The following is a 10,107-nucleotide window of genomic DNA, read 5'->3' as shown; positions in this document are numbered from 1 at the left end:
CGGCGCTCTCAGTATACCGCGAGCTATAGCCCGCTATATACTGAGCTTTGGGTCACGGGAAGAGGTTAGTATATGTCCTCCCGTGATACAAAAAAGGACAGAAGGGCGCCCAACCTAGTGCAGATTATTTTTTATTTTAAAAGACACAAAGATAAAATTGCAATGGTACTCACAATGGAGGGTCATAAAACAGCTTGTGTGGATGTTTTGGAAGAAACAGCAGTTGAGACTGCAATCTGCCTGTGTGCCACTGTAGTGTGGCGGCATTGACGCGTTTCCGGGGTCAAGCCCCCTTCCTCAGAACGTGACCTCAACTACCTCTTTCTTCCCTTTAAATAGGGGGATAAACCGATATCCAGGAAGTGCAATTTAGTTCAGCTTGGCTGAAGTGGGGCAGCACCCCTAGTTGTTTTATAAATACTTAATCATCAGGATCCGTGCACAGCGCTTTAACTTTACTATATGTCCTCCCGTGACCCTTAAGAGAACTATGGGGAAAAACACTTACCCCATAGTTCTCTTTTAACTCTTCCCAATACTATCCAAAACGTAAACTTAATTGTAACGTGTGTGGTGAGCTTAATGCAGTGTTTAACTTGAAAATTATAGACGGCCCCAGAAACCTCCAGAGGGCCACACAAAAGTAGCAAGTTTTCATGCTTTGAAGTACATTGAGGGGAATTTATTAAAACTGGAGCAAAGAGAATCTGCTTCCGTCTTTCATTTTCAAAGCTTAACTGAACAAACTGAAGAGAGAAGCTGATTGGTTGCCAGGGGCAACTGCCCCAGATTTTGTCTGCTGCAGTTTTAACAAATTTCCCCCCATTATCTCAAGTTAGGAAGCCCATTCAAAATGAACGAAAAGTGGCTGCAATAATAACCCTCTGCACTGATGTCAGTGGACACAATAATAGCCCCCAGAAATGGTGTCAGTGACAGCAATAACAATAGTATTGTTATTAGTTAATGCTATAATAACCTTTAGCATTTGTGTCAGTGAACACAATAATAACCCCCAGCACTCAGGTCAGTCACCGCAATAATAACCCCCCCTCCCCATAGGTGTCAGTGATTGTGCTATATCAAACCCATTGATGGTCAGTGGCAATGCTGTTAACCCCCACACCCCATTGGTGGTTAGTGACAGGGTTATTTAACCCAGTGGTTCTCAACCTGTGTAACCTCAGGAACCACATTTGTCTTTGGTCATTAGGTCGCGACTCAAGTCGCACTGCACTGCGGTGCCATGCATTCCGGTGCAGGCGATTGAACTGTGGGCGGGAGGTGCGTTTGTGGTGCCATTTAAATGAATGGCAACGCAATACACCTCCGGCACTAGAACGCATAGTAGGTGCGATTGCGTGGTACAGTGCGTTAATGGCACAGGGCTGTTTCTTAACACACTTCACTAGTGTGAACGGGCCCTCAAAAACACTGACAGACACACAAAACCACAGACACAATCTCACACACAACCACAGACACAATCTCAGCCCAGTACTCCTACTGTCAGGAAAAGCTCAGCGCATAAAGGCATTTTGTTTCATCATCTTAATCATGGGTTAGGTGGGTGGTTGTTACAGATCAGCCACATGTCACTGCAGTGCTTCCAAAGACTCTAGCTACTGTGCACTTCCATGTGTCTGTCACTCCATTGATTACAGAGACCCTTGCTACTGTGCACTTCCATGCGTCCATCACTCCATTGATTCCAGAGACGAATGCTACTGTGCACTTCCATGCGTCCATCACTCCATTGATTCCAGAGACGAATGCTACTGTGCACTTCCATGCGTCCATCACTCCATTGATTCCAGAGACCCATGCTACTGTGCACTTCCATGTGTCCATCACTCCATTGATTCTAGAGACCCGTGCAACTGTGCACCTCCATGTGTCCATCACTCCATTGATTCCAGAGACCCTTGCTACTGTGCACTTCCATGCATCCATTCCATCACTCTATTAATTGCTGAGACCCTTTCTACTGTGCACTTCCATGTGTCCGTCACTCCATTGATTCCAGAGACCCTTTCTACTGTGCACTTATATGTGTCCATCACTCCATTGATTCCAGAGACCCTTGCCACTGTGCACTTCCATGTGTCCATCCCTCTTTTGATTCTAGACACCCTTGCTACTGTGCACTTCCATGTGTCCAGCACTCCATTGATTCCAGAGACCCTTGCTACTGTCCATTCCATGTGTCCAGCATCTCAGTGCTTCCAGAGACCCCTGCTACTGTGCACTTCCATGTGTCCAGCATCTCAGTGCTTCCAGAGAACCCTGCTACTGTGCACTTCTGTGTGACCAACATCTCAGTGCTTCCAGAGACCCCTGCTACTGTGCACTTCCATGTGTCCAGCACTCCATTGATTCCAAAGGCCTCTGCTACAGTGCACTTCCGTGTGTCCATCACTCCATTGATTCCAGAGACCCTTGCCACTGTGCACTTCCATGTGTCCATCCCTCTTTTGATTCTGGAGACCCTTGCTACTGTGCACTTCCATGTGTCCAGCATCTCAGTGCTTCCAGAGAACCCTGCTACTGTGCACTTCTGTGTGACCAACATCTCAGTGCTTCCAGAGACCCCTGCTACTGTGCACTTCCATGTGTCCAGCACTCCACTGATTCCAAAGGCCTCTGCTACAGTGCACTTCCGTGTGTCACTGCAGTGCTTCCAAAGGCTCTAGCTATCACTTCTTTGTGTCCAGCACCCCAGTGCTTCTGAAGCCCCCAGCTACTGTGCATTTGGGTGCTATGGTGTGCTGTGTTATCAAATTAGAGCTGGTGTGTTATATGTTAATTCTGAACCAATTCAAAGTGAATGGGCTGTCTCAATCCAACTTATGAAAACACATGAGTTAAAGCATTTGCGTTAGCACATGCATAGGTGTGAATAGGCCTCTTAGCTTTAAAACTAAATACAGGTTCACTTTCAGGCGACAACCAGCGCTCCTACTAAGATCTATGTTTGTCATCCCAAAATGGAGCTGAAAGAAGCCAGAGAGGCTTTAAGACAGCTGCTTGAAGCTTGCTGAATGCCTTTACAAACCAAAGTCTGTACGAAATAGGTCATTTAATAGCTAAAGGAAATTATGGGGGAAAAAGGACAGAGGGGGCTCTAGTCTTTGCGAGGCCTTAGGCGAAACTTAAACATGAGGCCCCATTCACGTCCATAATGGACAATTGATGGCTGTGTGGGGTTTTAAGAGGCTGTGCTTTTGAATTGTTTTAATTCTTTTGTATTTTTAATTTTAGTTTATTTCTTTAAAACTTCTTTAGTATTTTTCATTTTAGGTTTATTTAACTTTATTTTGTAATTTTTTGTTGCATTTCTACTTTTTATTTAACTTTTTAATTATAATTTTTTTCATCTTAGTTTAACTTTATTTGCTATTGGATATTTCAAATAGCAATAGACAATAACAGGCAGGCTATTGCACCCGCCCACGGCCTGCTGTCAATCAGCAGAGGTGGGACCCGTTATTGGCTACTGCAATTTAAAAAAAGCCAATAACAGGCTGGCTATTGCTGCCAGCTGCTGGAATGGGGATGATCGCGGCTGACTGCAGGAGAAGAGCGCGAGAGGGGCGGAGGGGTGAATAGACGGCATGGGCGAAGGAAGTTCTCGGACTGTCAGAGATTTCTCCTTACAGGCTGTAATCGGCTACCTGTCCCCTCTGACACAGACCATTGCAGCCCATTACAGCCTGTAGGGAGAAACCCTTGTTCGCTCACCTCACGATCTACTGTTGTCACAGGTTGGCTAGAACTATGAGGTGAGTGAAAAGCACTCACCTAATAGTTCTCCTTTAAGGACTCCTGTCACCTCCAAAGGGAGCTGTTGGGGGGAGGGAGAAAAATGGTAGCACCATCTCCACAGATAATGAATGCTCCTAATGCTGCCTGTGCACAACAGCGTTAAGGTCCCCTGTCACTTCAAAACTGAGTTAATGTGTTAGGCGAATTAGGCGGCCTCGAGGCCCTTCTGAGCGCGAGGCCTTAGACGCCCGCCTAATTAGAGGGTCGCCTCTGAAAAAGGTCTATCCAGCAAACTGTAATATGGTCATCTAGGCTTCAACAGTTCTAGAAGATTTTAGCAACCAATTCCCTGGGGTAACATAGTGGAGCCTGATAAGGTTATAATAATAATGATGAGGTTTCAGCTACTTACATGAATGCAGCTGGCAGTGGTGCTGGTGTTAGACAATTGTCTGAGTGCAGTCACCATGTATTCAGCCCCTCTGCTCCTCATCCTGGCCATCATTGGCAGCATTATGATGAAAAGCTGAAGATACCCAATTGTGTGTGTTCTGATGTGAACAGCTTTATGACTGTTGAAGAGAAACTATAGATTCTTTACAGTTATTTTGTAGATATACCTATCAATCATCAACACATCAGCTTAAAATGTATCTATACCCAAAACACTTTTTGGGCCCTGGTTCACACCTAGGAGTGTTTGAGCAGCTCGAAAAGCGCTTTTAACTACCCAACACAAGAAATCCCATGATTTTCAATGGCCCTGGTTCACACCTGAGCAGAAAAACGCCTGAAAAGATACAGGAGCTTCATTGGGCAGCTTTTTTGCCCTATAGACCTCATTGGAAATGCCCAAAAACATGCAACAGAAGCATGCTGCACATTTTTGTGAGTGTTTTTGTGTGTTTATACGCGCGTTTTTCCATTGCCCACAATGGTTTTTGAGCTGGCAATCAAAACGCGCGTCTTAAGGTACGCATACAAATGTGCACAACGCGCATTAAACGAGCAAATAACCGCATGCAGTTAACGCGCGTACAAACTGCGCAAAAGCGGTGCCACCTAGGTGTGAAGCAAGCCTTAGTTGTAGAAAACATGGGGATAGATTACAACCCATGTAACTGCTATTCGGGCCTCTGTTAAAGGAGAACTATGAGGCAAGTGATTTCCACTCATCCTCATAGTTAGAGCCGACCTGTGACAAAGAAGCTGTCACAGGTCGGCTCAATTGATCGGGAAGTGAGCAGAAACATGGAGCCGATCCGCTCACTTCTCGATTGATTGTCTCCCTGCAGTGAGCATTGACTGCCAGTTTTGCATTTTACGAATAGGCCTCAAAATATACATGTTGGGCTTTGGCTGTTGTATGTCTATATCTCTGATTTATACTTGGGGTACAAAATAAAAAAGCAGCGTTATGGTCAAACCACAAGCTCAATACCATGGCTTGCACTTTACGACTAGGCCTCGAATTATACTGGCTGGGCTTTGGCTGTTGTAAGTCTATATCACTGCTTGGGGTCCTAAAGGATACAAATAAACAAAGCAGAAGTGTGGCCATACCAGAAGCTCAATACCATGGCTTGCATTGTACGACTAGGGCTCGAATTATACAGGCTGGGCTTTGGCTGTTGTAAGTCTATATCACTGCTTGGGGTCCTAAAGGATACAAATAAACAAAGCAGCAGTGTGGCCATACCAGAAGCTCAATGCCATGGCTTGCATTTTATGCATGGGCCAGAAAATAAAGGCTGTGGTATTGCATAATACTGTAGAATATAGCTGAGATCAGAGAGCAATATCCTCGATCTGTTACCAATCAGCCCCTTAAGCTGGGTTCACATGGACATATTAGTTTCCCTCAGCCTCAAATGCAGAAAAAAAAAAAAAAGACAAGATACCTCCATCCATGATGAAAGAATGCCCCACTGTGTACATTGTATTACCCAAACAGTGTTTGCAGCTAATTATCTACTTTTTTTGAGGGAATAGGGCCACCCACTGATTTAATTTCACACGATTCCTGATGAATTGGCCAAAATTCGATCCATGTCTACCAAGCTTTTGGTAAGTAGAATCCCAGCCTTGATGAGCCACTAAAGAAGAACGGATGGGCCCTACAACTTACTTTCCCAGAATGCACTGTCTTTCAGTTTTACAGAGAGGGTTAATGATTTTCCCAAACTGCTTTAAGGTTGTTATATGGTCGACTGAAATGTAAACAGTGCTTATCCGAGATATATAAAAGAATATAAAGGGCCAATTCACCCAAAACTGATATTTTTTTCAATTTAATTTGTAGATGCTGTAGAGCAGGGATAGGCAATGTTGACACTTCAGCTGTGATGCCTCTAGGAGTCATGCCTGGGGATCCAAGGCCCCTTTCCCACTAACCAAACAGGAGGGGATCTGTGCACAGATCCCCTCCTGATTGAAGCGGTACAGATTGGAGGCCGTCGCTGTGACATCTATGTCCATCTTGTGATAGAGGAAAAAACTGAAATGACCGGCCCACATGTCAGTCTATGGGGAATTGGATGTAAATAGACATGTGTCCCTTTACATCAGATTACCCCCGATCCGGCAAAATCAGGTCCAGTGAAATGGAACACTGTTCCATTCGTTTTTTTGGACCTGGCTAGAGCCTGGGGAAACCGGATGTAAACAGACAGCCATCCATTTAGTTCTGGGTGCCCATCTTAGGCTTGTCTGAAAGGAGCTTAAGAGTCCTGCAACTCCTCATGGCACTTGTAGTTCCACAACAAATGGAATGCCAAGGCTACCTACCCCTGCTGGAGAGTGAAACCGCCTGACAGCTTCTTGCATCTCTCAGAGACTTTATTGATAGGATCAGCAAGCACACAGATGTGGGGCTCCCAATTTCTTTGCTGGATTTAAAAAGAAAAGTTAAAACACACAAAGTTGGGTGGGAAACTCCCAGGTACACAAGAACAGAGTGTCAGGGTTCCACCCTAGCTTTACTGGTTTGCAGCATTCTGGCTTGGTTGCGTTTTTACTCACCTGTTTCCTTCTTTGCCTGAGCAGACTCTGGAACGTTGCTCACTACTCCAGGCTCCCTCTTATGGCCAGACAGGAGAACATCATCTGAGAGAGTCAGATGGGACTTTCCTGTCTCTGAGTGATGATGTCACCCCACTTACTATATATAAATCATTCAGTCCAGTCTGAACTTGCCCTTGCGTAGGCTTCCTGCTAGTGCATTCCTGCTGCTCCGAGTATCCCGATTCTGTGTATGACCCCCATCTTGGCTGATGTTCTCCTCTGGCTTCTGCTCCTGGCAACGCTGATTTCCAGGCTCCTGCTCCTGGCTTGTTCCTGACGACGCTGATCTCTGTGTTCCTGACCTGGCTTGGACGACTACCCACTCCGGCTCCTGACTCTGGCTTGTTCCGGTTTATGATTCTGCTTGCTCCTGTGAACACTGTTCTTAATAATATTTTAACTAGCACCTTTTGCTTGTCTGGTTTTCATTGTGCTCTGACACAGAGTTGGGAATTATGGCAGGCGGATCTTAATGTTAGAGCACAGGGGCGCCCCGAGGCTGGATGTCACCCGGAGCGGAGATCGGGTGACACCCTGCCGTGACGTCATTGCGCATGTGTGGCCATCTAATTGACGCCTGCCGGCAGCCATCTTTCTGCTGGACGCCGGCAGAGAGAGGAGGGAAGGTTCACCCGGCAAGATGAGGTATGCCGCCGGGTTCCCTCCTCTCTCCTGACATTGTCGGGCTCTTCGTCCATGACCGAATGCCCAACTTTTTAGAGGGGTTGACACCAAAATGACTGTCATTTTGGTGTCACCCTGGTGCGGGCCGCACCCCCCTTGTGTCTCCCAACGTTAGAGCATTCAAGACATATAAGAAGCCATGGTTTGGCTGCAGGCTTCCACTGTAAATAAAATCTCACTTTGGGTGGACTGGCCCTTTAATAACATTATCTACATCTGCGAATCAGCTCTGACACTGAGACAGACCTCAGCAGCTGATAATCTCAATGAAAAATATGCTGGCAGCTACTGATAAACCTTTTGTAGCTTTGAATAACAAAACCCACTGCACCTTGTTGCACAATGAAAAATAACTCTTCGATTGAACATACATAAGGTTCCGTTCTCACCTGAACCATATGAAGTGAAATTTGAAGCTCACCAGAAGCGCTTCAATGCTCGCCACTGGGATTTTCATTATATTCAATGGTGCCCATTAACACCTAAGCATAGTGGCACTAGAAGCTTGAAGAGCATCGCACAAAAAAGTACATGATCTTCTTTTGAGGCAGAGTTGCTTGTATTGGCCCCAAAAGACTTCAATGGGAGCCCGAAAAATAACCAAAGACGCTCAGCTCAAGTGCGAATGGGGCCTAAATTGCATTATAGGGCATTTCTAAAAATGGAACTTGTTATTTCAATCTTGTTAATCCTAGAAATACATGGATACCACGTAACAACCAAAGAAGGAGCTATCTATGAAAACTAGAGAAGAGAAAACAAAATTGAAGTTGTTGTCTATAGTTACCATTCAGGTTTATCTTTTATTCTCTGGAAATATTAAATGGCCACAACTCGTGGTTTTCCATCGCTTTTCTCCATTTAAAAAAAAGCTAATTACAGAGACTCAACAAAAGGTTTTAGAATAAAATACTGCAGAAAATTCTATACTTCACCTACCTTGCTCAATTCTTCTTGGAAAAGAAGAGTCTGGACCTCTAAGCTCAGTTAATAAGAGAACACCCCACCCTTCATTATTATGCACCAGCGCTCTTCTGTGTGGGTGACAATAAGAACGCTCTTAAAAGTCAAGTGAGAAATTACGGGATTGTGGAAAATGTCATATTCAGATACTTAATAATTTAATTGCTCACGGCTGTTAAAGTGAAATTGTACGTGTAAAAATATGGGAACTGCCATTGCTCAGTGAGTTTTTAACTTCTATTTAAGGCAAAATGTTGGGTTCTGTAGACCAGCGTTTCACAGTCTTTTTCAGTCATGGCACCCTATAAAAGTAGGAAGGATCTCAGGGCACCCCAGTTTAAAATGGAAAAAAACGTAAATGTAAAAAATGAGGTGTGGCCCCCTCCAAAATGCATACTAGACCCTTATCCCAGATAGGGATCTAGTATGGATTTTAAGGGGGCGCCCCATGCAAAAGCACACAAAATAGGAGTTCCCCCTTGACATCAGAGCCCCCTCTTCAAATCAGGAGCCCCCCCCCCATCACATCAGAGTCTCCCTTTCACATTAGAGTTCTCCCTTCACATCAGGAGTCCCATTTTAACATCAGAGGTATCCCTTTACATCAGAGCCCACCTTTAACAGAGTTCCCCCCTCACATCAGGAGCCCCCTTCATATCAGAGTTCTACCATCATATTAGAGTCCCCCCCTTCACACCAGGAGCCCCTTTTAAACATTGGAGTTCCCCCTTCACATTAGAGTTCTCCCTTTACATCACATCAGGAGCCCCCTTCATATCCGAGTCCCCTTCACACCAGAGTCCTAAGTCCCCCCTTCACATTAGAGTCCTACCATCATATCAGAACATCCTTTCATATCAGAGTACCCCCTTCACATCAGAGCCCCCTTTAAACATTGGAGTTCTCCCTTCACATCAGAATCCCCTTAATATCGGTGCCCCCTTCACATTAGTGTCCTAAGTCCCCCCTTCTCATTAGAGTCCTACCGTTACATCAGAGCCCCCCTTTTATATCAAAGTCCCCCTTTACATCATATCAGGAGCCTCAGTCCCCCCTTCACATTAGAGTCCTACCATCATATCAGAGCCCCCATTTTATATCAGAGTACCCCCATTCACATTAGAGGCCCCTCTTTCACATTAGAGTCCTACCATCATATCAGTGCCCCCCTTTCATATCAGAGTACCCCCTTCACATCAGGAGCCCCCTTTAAACATCGGAATTCTCCTTCACATTAAAGCTCTCATATCAAAGTCCCCTTCTCATTAGAGTCCTAAGTCTTCCTTTCTCATTAGAGTCCTTCCATTACATCAGAGCCCCCCTTTTATATCAGAGTCCCCCTTTACACATCAGAGTTCCCCCTTCAGATTAGAGTCCTACCATCCTATCAAGCCCTTAAGGGCTTGTTCACACCATTTTCTGGTCCAGATCTGGTGCAAAACTGCAGACGCGGTGCTATGCGTGCAGCACGTTTTTTTACGCCTTTTTACCACGTTCGGACACGTTCGTTCCTTTTTTTTTGTGGAGTGGGGCTGTCAGCTGTTAACTGCAGTGCGGTGCGTTTTTGACGCGTTTGTGCGCGTTCCGGACCAGAGAAAATGCAATGGACTGCGCTGGTGAGAACTGGACCTC

The sequence above is a fragment of the Nanorana parkeri genome, unplaced genomic scaffold, assembly GCF_000935625.1.
Source record: "Nanorana parkeri isolate BGI_ZX_2015 unplaced genomic scaffold, ASM93562v1 scaffold834, whole genome shotgun sequence".
NCBI classification, from domain to species: Eukaryota; Metazoa; Chordata; class Amphibia; order Anura; family Dicroglossidae; genus Nanorana; species Nanorana parkeri.
The sequence above is the reverse complement of the archived record's forward strand: the minus strand, read 5'-3'. Positions refer to the sequence as shown.